The sequence below is a fragment of the Cherax quadricarinatus genome, chromosome 7, assembly GCF_038502225.1.
Source record: "Cherax quadricarinatus isolate ZL_2023a chromosome 7, ASM3850222v1, whole genome shotgun sequence".
NCBI lineage: Eukaryota > Metazoa > Arthropoda > Malacostraca > Decapoda > Parastacidae > Cherax > Cherax quadricarinatus.
Window position 1 is genome coordinate 43,911,723 of NC_091298.1, and position 12,854 is coordinate 43,924,576.

Here is a 12,854-nt window from a genome sequence, read left to right on the forward strand (position 1 = left end):
AGTGGCCAGTTAAGAGGCGGGGCCAAGAGTTGTGACTCAATCCCTGCAACCACAACTAGGTGAGTATAACTAGGTGAGGACACACACTCACACACATGCGCACGCGCGCACAGATAGACAGACAGACACGCACACACACACACACACACACACACACACACAGTGAAGAGGCGGGGCCAGGAGCTCGGACTCGACCCCCGCAACCTCAACTAGGTGAGTACAACTAGGTGAGTACAGGAGAGATAGGGGGGACATGATAACGACATACAAAATACTGAGAGGAATTGACAAGGTGGACAAAGACAGGATGTTCCAGAGATTGGACACAGTAACAAGGGGACACAGTTGGAAGTTGAAGACACAGATGAATCACAGGGATGTTAGAAAGTATTTCTTCAGCCACAGAGTAGTCAGTAAGTGGAATAGTTTGGGAAGCGATGTAGTGGAGGCAGGATCCATACATAGCTTTAAGCAGAGGTATGATAAAGCTCACGGTTCAGGGAGAGTGACCTAGTAGCGATCAGTGAAGAGGCGGGGCCAGGAGCTCGGACTCGACCCCCGCAACCTCAGCTAGGTGAGTACAACTAGGTGAGTACACACACACACACACACACACACAGGCGCGTATAACAGGAAGGGCACTGCAATGGATCAGAGAATACCTGACAGAGAGACAACAACGAGTCATGGTACGTGATGAGGTATCACAGTGACGAGCGGGGTCCCACAGGGGTCGGTTCTAGGATCAGTGTTATTTTTGGTATATGTGAATGACATGATGGAAGGGTTAGACTCAGAAGTGTCCCTGTTCGCAGATGATGTGAAGTTAATGAGGAGAATTAAATCAGATGAGGATCAGGCAGGACTTCAAAGAGACCTGGACAGACTGGACACCTGGTCCAGCAACTGGCTTCCCGAATTTAACCCCGCCAAATGCAAAGTCATGAAGATCGGGGAAGGGCAAAGAAGACCGCAGCGGGAGTACAGGCTAGGTGGCCAAAGACTGCAAACCTCGCTCGAGGAGAAAGATCTTGGGGTGAGTATAACATCATCCAGATAACTGCTGCAGCATATGGGCGCCTGGCAAACCTGAGAACAGCGTTCCGATACCTTGGTAAGGAATCATTCAAGACTCTGTACACCGTATACGTCAGGCCCATACTGGAGTATGCAGCACCTGTTTGGAGCCCACACTTGTTCAAGCACGTCAAGAAATTAGAGAAAGTGCAAAGGTTTGCGACAAGGCTATTTCCAGAGCTAAGGGGAATGTCCTATGAAGAAAGGGTAAGGGAAAGCGGCCTGACGACACTGGAGGACAAGAGGGTTAGGGGAGACATGATAACGACATACAAAATACTGCGTGGAATAGACAAAGTGGACAGAGACAGGATGTTCCAGAGAGGAGACAGAGAAACAAGGGGTCACAATTGGAAGCTGAAGACCCAGATGAGTCAAAGGGATGTTAGGATGTATTTCTTCAGTCACAGAGTCGTCAGGAATTGGAATAGCCTAGCAAGTGAGGTAGTGGAGGCAGGAACCATACATATCTTTAGGATGAGGTACGATAAAGCTCATGGAGCAGGGAGAGAGCGGACCTAGTAGCACTCGGTGAAGAGGCGGGGCCAGGAACTGAGTGTCGACCCCTGCAACCACAATTAGGTGAGTACACACACACACACACACACACACACACACACACACACACACACACACACACACACACACACACACACACACAAAGAAACAATAAATTCTACTCATACTTCATAATGCAACTGTTGGATGCTCTGCTTTTATGATTGTTCTTATTAAAATCTCACTATGACATAACTATAGCACCAGGACTGATGCAGCGAAGAACGACGCCGTGTGTCCTAGTTGCTGCCTTTGTGTCCTAGGCAAAACTAATTAGGAAAGTGTTTGGTAATTAGGTATCCTAGAAGGTGACTTCTTAGAGGTTATCTGATTTTTTATTTTGTAATTTATTTTCCAACTTTTCAATTATATTTCAAGTAGCCAACAATAAGCAAATACACAGACTTATGACCAACGAGCGGGTCACACATGAGGTCATAAACTGCGAGATCAAGTTTTGTGAGGTGAGGCAGTAGGGGGGAGAGGGGTGGTGAGGTAGTAGGGGGGAGAGGGGTGGTGGGGTAGTAGTAGGGGGGAGAGGGGTGGTGAGGTAGTAGGGGGGAGAGGGGTGGTGAGGTAGTAGGGGGGACAGGGGTGGTGAGGTAGTAGGGGGGAGAGGGGTGGTGAGGTAGTAGGGGGGAGAGGGGTGGTGAGGTTGTAGGGGGGAGAGGGGTGGTGAGGTAGTAGGGGGGAGAGGGGTGGTGAGGTAGTAGGGGGGAGAGGGGTGGTGAGGTAGAAGGGGGGAGAGGGGTGGTGAGGTAGTAGGGGGGAGAGGGGTGGTGAGGTAGTAGGGGGGACAGAGGGTAGGAGGGAGAGGGGTGGTGAGGTAGTAGGGGGAGAGGGGTGGTGAGGTAGTACGGGGGAGAGGGGTAGTGAGGTAGTAGGGGGGAGAGGGGTGGTGAGGTAGTAGGGGGGAGAGGGGTGGTGAGGTAGTAGGGGGGGGGAGAGGGGTGGTGAGGTGGTGAGGTAGTAGGGGGAGAGGGGTGGTGAGGTAGGAGGGGGGAGAGGGGTAGTGAGGTAGTAGGGGGGAGAGGGGTGGTGAGATAGTAGGGGGGAGAGGGGTGGTGAGGTAGTAGGGGGGAGAGGGGTGGTGAGGTAGTAGGGGGGAGAGGGGTGGTTAGATAGTAGGGGGGAGATGGGTGGGGGTAAAGTAGCAACTTTATTGTTTATTTTAAGAATAGAGGACAATATGGGTAATAGGCTCAGCCTACATGTACATTCCACAGCAATGTTCAATGATTTTGGTGAGGTAAATCACAGCTGCTTCGTAATTTCGTGTCGTCTGTGTTGTTCTCGTGGAGTAACAGCTGTGCTCTTCCCAGTCCATGACGTGAGGATGAATGTTGCTGTGGGCTATGCATGTCTTGATGGTTTTATCTCTCCTGCAAACAGGTTTAGATCCTTGAATGCTTGACCTGCTCTCACAATAATCTCCTGTGTTACAAAGTCTTTAGCTGAGCCTGACCTCATGTGCTCGTGCCACCGGTGTATTTACTCATTCCTGTGTACCTGATAATGCGAAACTCTGTATCAAAAGGATCCTCTGCTGCGAGAGTCTTCATTCCCACTTCCACGTTGTCTGGCCACTAAACAGTCAGAAATAAGTCGGCGACCAAAGAGAATATGCAGGTGACGTCTCAGGATGAGCATGCACTGTCTTCCCTCTAGCATGTAGTGTGGTAGCAGAGGCAAAAAATTAGGTATAACCCAGAAAAAGTTCCCATGGAAGTAATTTTCTTTTCATTTCGTTCATAAATATGTCCTGTATCACATATTTAAAATCAACATCAGCTAATTTTGGGATAATTTTTGTGTGGCTATTTTGCTTCATTTTTATTATTTGAATTAGGGGGGATCCCAAATGATAATGCTTGTTTAATCACGTTGTTAATTATTGTGGTTTCTTTGTGTCAGTGAAATGCCATGCTAAACATGGCGTGTATGAGAGGGATGTGATTACCCATCAGATGGTTGTGTTAGTTCTAGTGAATATGTCTCACCTGATGAAAACTCTTATTTTCTTCGAAAATTTCGAGATCCAGTAATAATTGGCAGAAAGTGCTTAGATACGCTCCTTAAATCAAAGTACTGGAGACAGTGAACAGAAGAGTTATCTTTCAGACAAGTCTCAGGTGGGTGCGAACTATTTACCAGAAGAAATTCACTGATAATCGAAATAGCTGTAAGCCAGTGATGGATCATGTAAAAAGATACTGATGTTTTTCATTAATAAGACATTTATTTGGAAAGAAAATTGCGTATTTTCTTGTGCTGCGACAGATCTTGACCACAGGCACCCTCACAATTTCTAAAATGCCTCTACAAACAATTATCATTAGAATTATGATTGTGGAGCAATGCTAAAATCGGGTTGACGCGTGGACAGATCAAGATCAGACTCTACATGAAGGTTGTATTGACTTGGTGGCATCATTCATGCGTACCTTACCAACCTCGTGCCCATTGTTCGAACACTTCTTGATGAAAAATAAAAGAATATTTTGAGGCATTATGTAGATGGCATAAGAATGATTGTGAAGGAGATTTTTACACTATGGACCATCTTCAAATTCGATTAACTGAAATAACGGATGATGAAGCTTATAGACTAAAGCTAAAGCTAGAAGACCACTAATAGGGTCACTTCTATTTTGCTGAAATCAGTGGAGAGAAGAATGGGGTCTATTTACGAATATGGCAGAATTCATTATTTGACTTTGAATGTCAGTGATATTAGATTGGATAATGGATTAACAACTGAACTAAGATTATGAATATAAATGAACTGGTTAACTTTCGATCAAAGTAAACAGCCAACAACCCTTGAAACTGTCTCGTTGATATATAAGTTTCCAGACTCAGTGCATGCTCATCACATTTATTCAAGACTTCATCATCAATTACTGTCACATTAGCAATTCTATTATCTTGGCAGACAACACATTATCACCAGAGTTGCTGGGTGACCAGGTACCCACCAGAGTTGCTGGGTGACCAGGTACTCAACCAGAGTTGCTGGGTGACCAGGTACCCACCAGAGTTGCTGGGTGACCAGGTACTCAACCAGAGTTGCTGGGTGACCAGGTACCCACCAGAGTTGCTGGATGACCAGGTACCCACCAGAGTTGCTGGGTGACCAGGTACCCACCAGAGTTGCTGGGTGACCAGGTACCCACCAGAGTTGCTGGGTGACCAGGTACTCAACCAGAGTTGCTGGGTGACCAGGTACCCACCAGAGTTGCTGGATGACCAGGTACCCACCAGAGTTGCTGGATGACCAGGTACCCACCAGAGTTGCTGGATGACCAGGTACCCACCAGAGTTGCTGGGTGACCAGGTACTCAACCAGAGTTTGGATGACCAGGTACTCACCAAATTTTGGATGACCAGGTACTCACCAGAGTTGCTGGATGACCAGGTACTCACCAGAGTTACTGGGTGACCAGGTACTCACCGGAGTTGCTGGGTGACCAGGTACTCACCAGACTTTGGATGGCCAGGTGCTCACCAGAGTTTGGATGACCAGGTACTCATCAGAGTTGCTGGATGACCAGGTACTCACCAGAGTTGCTGGATGACCAGGTACTCACCAGAGTTGCTGGATGACCAGGTACTCACCAGAGTTGCTGGGTGACCAGATACTCACCAGAGTTGCTGGATGACCAGGTGCTCACCAGAGTTCCTGGGTGACCAGGTACTCACCAGAGATGCTGGGTGACCAGGTACTCACCAGGGATGCTGGATGATCAGGTACTCACCAGAGTTTCTGGAGGACCAGGGACTCACCAGAGTTGCTGGATGACCAGATACTCAACAGAGTTGCTGGGTGACCAGGTGCTCACCAGAGTTTGGATGACCAGGTACTCACCAGAGTTGCTGGACGACCAGGTATTCACCAGAATTTCTGGGTGACCAGGTACTCACCAGAGATGCTGGGTGACCAGGTACTCACCAGAGTTGCTGGATGACCAGGTACTCACCAGAGTTTGGATGACCAGGTACTCACCAGAGTTGCTGGGAGACCAGGTACTCACCAGAGTGAGTGTCCACAGTGTTGAATTTGAAAAAATGGAAGTAGGAAGGGGGCAAAAATTGTTAAGGAAAACAGTCATTTAGACTGGCTCTGACGACGTCTGCAAACAATAAAAGCAGCAGCATATGAACGAAAGAGGGACTTAAAAGAAGGAAGAATATCAAAGAAGTTGGATAGAATTAGATGCTTACCTGCAGGGCCCATAAATGATAAAAGAGTACAATTCCGAGATTGAAACAATACATAAATAACCCACATATATGAGAATGAAACTTATGACGACGTTTCGGTCCGACCTGCACCATTAACTAGTCATATTGAAGCACGAATGAAAGGGAGCCAGTAAATAAACAAGAGGGGAGACAGGGCCCAGCCCTACCCTCCCCCTCTCGCATATATATACTGGCTCTCTCACCTTCGCATTTTTGTGACTGGTTAATGGTCCAAGTTGGACCAAAACGTCGTCATAAGTTTCATTCTCCTGTATGTGGCTTATTTGTACATATTTATTATTTTTATTAACACATCGGCCGTCTCCCATCAGGGCAGGGTTGCCCGAGAAAAGAAAAACTTTCATCATCATTCACTCCATCACTATCTTGCCAGAGGTATGCTCACACTACAGTTATAAAACTGCAACATTAACACCCCTCCATCAGAGTGTAGACACTGTACTTCCCATCTCCAGGACTCAAGTCCGGTCTGCCAGGTTCCCTGAATCCCTTCATAAATGTTACCTTGCTTATGCTCCTACAGTATGTCAAATCCTAAAAACCGTTTGTCTCCATTCACTTCTAACATGCTCATGCATGCTTGCTGCAAGTTCAAGCACCTGGCACACAAAGCCTCCTTTACCCCTTCCCTCCAGCCTTTCCTAGGCCGACCCCTACCCCGCTTTCCCTACACTACAGATTTATATATACTCCAAATCATTTTATTTCGTTCCAGCCTCTCTGTATGTCCGAACCACCTCTTCAACCCCTCCTCAGCCCTCTGGATAATATTTTTAGTAAACTTGCACCTCCTCCTAATTTCCAGACTACGGATTCTCTGCATTATACTCAAACCGTACATTTTCCTCAGACATAACATCTTCACTGCCTCCAGCCTTCTCCTTGTTGTAACAATCACCACCCTTGCTTCACACCCATGTAAGAGAGTTGTTATTACTATACTCGCATACAGTTCCCTTTTTGCTTCCATGGACAATATTTTCTCTCTCCACAAACTCATTAGTGCACCACTCACCTTTCTCCCCTCACCATTTATATAATTCACCTCGTCTCTCATTGACCCATTTGCTGGCAAGTCCACTCCTAAATTTCTCAGTACAGTCACTTCTTCTGTACTCCCTTAAATCTGATATCTAGTCTTTCTTTGCCTAAATTTGTTGTTATTCTCATCACCTTACTCATTCCTATGTTTACTTTTAAATTCCTTCTTTTACATACCCTACTAAACTCGTCCATCAACTCTGCAACTTCACTTCAGAATATCTCAAAAGCACAGTGTCACCAGTAAAAAGCACCTGTGACAACTCCCACTTTCTATTAGATTCTTTGTTTTGACCCTTTGAGGGTCCAAGCCATAAATTCACGTCATGAGCTCTCCTCACTCAGATAAGTTGTGAACGGTAAATTTTGGCCTGTATATGAGAGAATGCATTTATATGGGAAGTGTGCACCATATAAATCAAATCCTGGAGCACGCAGTGTATAATGAAAAAAAATGGGACCGTGTTTTTGGACTAAAACATCAATTTTGCGGTGTATTTTCGTATGGTTTTTACGGGTGTATTCGCAGTTTCGTGCTCTCATTTGATAGAATAGACGATATATTACAGAAATAAGAATGATTTTGATTGGCTTTATTAGTGAAAATAGCTCAAAGTAGCAGAAATGTTCGATTTTTGCCGATGTTCAGGAGTAAACAAATGACGTCACGCGTCCAATACACGTCAACTGATGCGTCTAATATACGTTCCCAAATACGTTGATGATATTTATACAATTATTACAATATTCCATAACAGTAAATCTTTTATTTTTTGGTGCGAATAAAAATTCTTTGTGTAAATATAAAATCAAAATAAAACTCATCTGTAAAGTCTGGAAAAGTAAATAATAAACAGAGGAAATGTTATTTTAGTGCCAGGAATGTCTGCATTGTTTATTCTGGACTCTGTTTTGAAATTAGAATATTTTGAACTTTGTATGAAATTGGCCAAATTGCCAATTTCTAATCATTTTATTGGGTAGTTGAAATAGCTGACTGGGGGGTTTCTTATGCTCAATCGATAAAACTGAAGTACTACTAGCGAAATAGCTAAGAATTTGGACGACTGGAATATTGTAATTAGCCTAAAATAGGAGTCAAAGTGGGCAAAATCGCCGATGCGTAAATATTACTGATGCAGTAAAATTCGCAATAGTGTAATTTCGTCATTTTTCTATTAAATTTCGTACTTTTGTTTCATTTCTTTCAGAAAATGATTCTCTACCGTTTCATATGAAAATTTTTTTTTTTTTAAATACTTGGACCCTCAAAAGGCTTCAATCCTACACCTCTTACCAATAACTGAGCCTTCGCTTATCTTACAACACTATATATATATATATATATATATATATATATATATATATATATATATATATATATATATATATATATATATATATATATATATATATTTATATATATATTATTTATATATATATATATATCTGAAAGAATAGAGAAATTCCAAGCGCTTTCGTGACTACTCACATTATTCCTTGATAATGTGAGTAGTCACGAAAGCGCATGGAATTTCTCTATTCTTTCAGAGTGGTTGTTTTGCATATTCTGAAATCACCTGTTTACTGTGATCTTATTGCATGGACAACGTTGGTGACATCGCACATCCCTATTTAAGGCCTTCTTTTACTGGGGAATAATCTCCCTCTCTATGCCTTTTCCAAATCCATAAATGCCATAAAGTCCTCTTTACCCTTATCTAAATACTGTTCACCTATATGTTTCACTGTAAACACTTGGTCTACAACCCTCCCCCCCCCCCCAGCCTTTCCTAAAGCCTCCTTGTTCATTTGCTATCCTACTCTCCGTCTTACTATTAATCCTTTCAATAATAACTCTACCATACATTTTACCAGGTACACTCAATAAGCTTATTCCCCTAAAATTTTTACACTCTCTTTTATCCCAAAGGAACTAGACATGATCTCTGCCAGTCCCTAGGTACCTCACCCTCTTCCAAACATTTATTAAATAAAAGCAACAGTCACTCCAAAACTATATCGCTACACCTCGGGAAGACGGAAGCCATACTCTTTGGAATGAAAAATAAACTGAAAAGTGTTTAATGTTCAGTGTAATGGGGAGCACATCACATCAGCGTCTTCAGTGAAATATCTGGGAATCCCTTTGGACCCAGGAATGTCAGCAGAATTGATAGGAAATGGTGTAGTACAAAGAAAGCAAATGCCAGATTAAAGTTCCTCTACAGACTGGCTCGCAGGACCTTATCTCTATTTCTTATACATTGCCATATAGATTACTCTTCCTCTTTATGGTACTCTGCCTTAACAAAAAAAAAACTGAGAGTACAAATCATCCAAAACATAATGGTGAGATTCATCCTGGACATGGGTCCAAGAAAGCATGTAATCCATAATGAATTACAACTGGATATGGAATAAATTACAACTGCAGTTAAATCACGTTAATTAAAACGTTCACATGCAGTGTTCAGAATATCTTGCTGCCAAGTTTGTCAAGAGTGGGAACCAAAGGAAATATAGTACTAGGGGAAGTGAACACAACTTCGTAGTACCCACAGTAGGTGGACAGGCTTCAAACACCTTTTATTGTACTGCAGTAAAGGAGTGGACTAGACTCCCTGCACGTGTCAAAGCCTAGCATGATCAAAACTAGCATGAGCTAGTTCAGGAAAACAGCTAAAAGGAACTAATGAATGTAGAGACTAAAAGGGAGGAGAGTGATTTCTTGTATGGCTAACATACATGTACCTATTACTGTGATCTGATTCTCTCTTTAATGTAAATAACTCAGTTTATCTAATTACTAAAATATCTCCTATTATTGTAACTGCTTTTCACATAGCTGAATTAGCTCTCGCTTCACACGCTGAGGGTCTGTGGTCCCATTCTCGGCAGGGATGGAAACACTGGACTTGTTTCCTTACACCTGTTGTCCCTGTTCACCCATCAATAAAATGGTTACCTGAGTGTTTGTCGATTGTTGTGGGTCGCAACCTGGGACAAAACTAGTAAGGTGAAGAGAGTAGTGAGAGAGTGCAAAAGGAGAGGCATTGTCAAGAAATTTTCCTGAAAATAAGGAAAAATTTTGGAGAGAGATAAATAAGTTAAGAAAGCCTAGGGAAAGAATGGATTTGTCAGTTAAAAACAGAGTTAGTAGATGGGGAGCTGGAGGTATTGGGTAGATGGCGGGAATATTTACACTGGTAATGATAGCTGCTAGTAATGATAGGTGCTGGTAATAATGGTACCTGGTAACGATAGGTGCTTGTAATGATGGTAGCTGGTAATAATGGTAGCTGGTGCTGATGGTATCTGGTAATGATTGTACCTGGTAATGATTGCATCTGGTAATGATGGTGGCTGGTAATGATGGTAGCTGTTAATGACAGGTGCTGGTAAGGATAGCTGCTAGTAATGATAGGTGTTGGTAATGGTATCTGGTAATAATAGTAGCTGGTAATGATGGGAGCTGGTAATGATGGTACCTGATAATGATGGTAGCTGGTAATGATTGGAGCTGGAAATGATGGGAGCTGGTAATGACGGTAGCTGGTAATGATGATAGCTGGCAGCGACAGGTGCTGATAATGTAGGTGATGGTAATAATAGGTGCTTGTAATGAGGGTAGCTGGCAATGATGGTAGCTAATAATGATAGATGCTGTTAATGATGGTGGCTGTAAATGATAGGTGCTGGTAGTGATGGTAGCTGGTAATGAGGGTAGATGGTAATGATGGAATCTGGTAATGATGGGTTCGATTCCTCGGCTAGCCGCAGTTTGTTATTGATTAAATATCATTTGTTCGTGGTTACAACAATATATATATATATATATATATATATATATATATATATATATATATATATATATATATATATATATATATATATATATATATATATATATATATAGTTTTCCCTGAGGTACGTTTATTGTCTTCTCTGAGGATGAGGGTCCCCATTCCAGCCATAGAGGTGGTACTTCCCTATATATATATATATATATATATATATATATATATATATATATATATATATATATATATATATATATATATATATATATATATATATATTATTATTATTATTATTAACACACTGGATGATTCCCACAAAGGCAGGGTGGCCCGAAAAAGAAAAACTTTCACCATCATTCACTCCCTCACTGTCTTGCCAGAAGGGTGCTTTACACTACAGTTTTTAAACTGGAACATTAACACCCCTCCTTCAGAGTGCAGACACTGTACTTCCCATCTCCAGGACTCAAGTCCGGCCTGCCGGTTTCCCTGAACCCCTTCATAAATGTTTCTTTGCTCACACTCCAACAGCACGTCAAGTATTAAAAACCATTTGTCTCCATTCACTCCTATCAAACACGCTCACACATGCGCACTGGAAGTCCAAGCCCCTGGCACACAAAATCTCCTTTACCCCCTCCCTCCAACCTTTCCTAGGCCGACCCCTACACCACCTTCCTTCCACTACAGACTGATACACTCTTGAAGTCATTCTGTTTCGCTCCATTCTCTCTATATGTCCGAACCACCTCAACAACCCTTCCTCAGCCCACTGAACAACAGCTTTGGCAATCCCGCACCTCCTCCTAACTTCCAAACTTCGAATTCTCTGCATTATATTCACACCACACATTGCCCTCAGACATGACATCTCCACTGCCTCCAGCCTTCTCCTCGCTGCAACATTCATCACCCATGCTTCACACCCATACAGGAGCGTTGGTAAAACTATACTCTCATACATTCCCCTCTTTGCTTCCAAGGACAAAGTTCTTTGTCTCCACAGACTCCTAAGTGCACCGCTCACCCTTTTCCCCTCATCAATTCTATGATTCACCTCATCTTTCATAGACCCATCCGCTGACACGTCCACTCCCAAATATCTGAATACATTCACCTCCTCCATACTCTCTCCCTCCAATCTGATATCCAATCTTTCATCACCTAATCTTTTTGTTATCCTCATAACCTTACTCTTTCCTGTATTCACTTTCAATTTTCTTCTTTTACATACCCTACCAAATTCATCCACCAACCTCTGCAACTTCTCTTCAGAATCACCCAAGAGCACAGTGTCATCAGCAAAGAGCAACTGTGACAACTCCCACTTTATGTGTGATTCTTTATCTTTTAACTCCACACCTCTTGCCAAGACCCTCGCATTTACTTCTCTTACAACCCCATCTATAAATATATTGAACAACCACGGTGACATCACACATCCTTGTCTAAGGCCTGCTTTTACTGGGAAATAATCTCCCTCTTTCCTACATACTCTAACTTGAGCCTCACTATCCTAGTAAAAACTCTTCACTGCTTTCAGTAACCTACCTCCTATAGCATACATCTGCAACATCTGTCACATTGCCCCCCTATCCACCCTGTCATACGCCTTTTCCAAATCCATAAATGCCACAAAGACCTCTTTAGCCTTATCTAAATACTGTTCACTTATATGTTTCACTGTAAACACCTGGTCCACACACCCCCTATCTTTCCTAAAGCCTCCTTGTTCATCTGCTATCCCATTCTCCGTCTCACTCTTAATTCTTTCAATAATAACTCTACCATACACTTTACCAGGTATACTCAACAGACTTATCCCCCTATAATTTTTGCACTCTCTTTTGTCCCCTTTGCCTTTATACAAAGGAACTATGCATGCTCTCTGCCAGTCCCTAGGTACCTTACCCTCTTTCATACATTTATTAAATAATAGCACCAACCACTCCAAAACTATATCCCCACCTGCTTTTAACATTTCTGTCTTTATCCCATCAATCCCAGCTGCCTTACCCCCTTTCATTTTACCTACTGAATCACGAACTTCCCCCACACTCACAACTGGCTCTTCCTCACTTCTACAAGATGTTATTCCTCCTTGCCCTA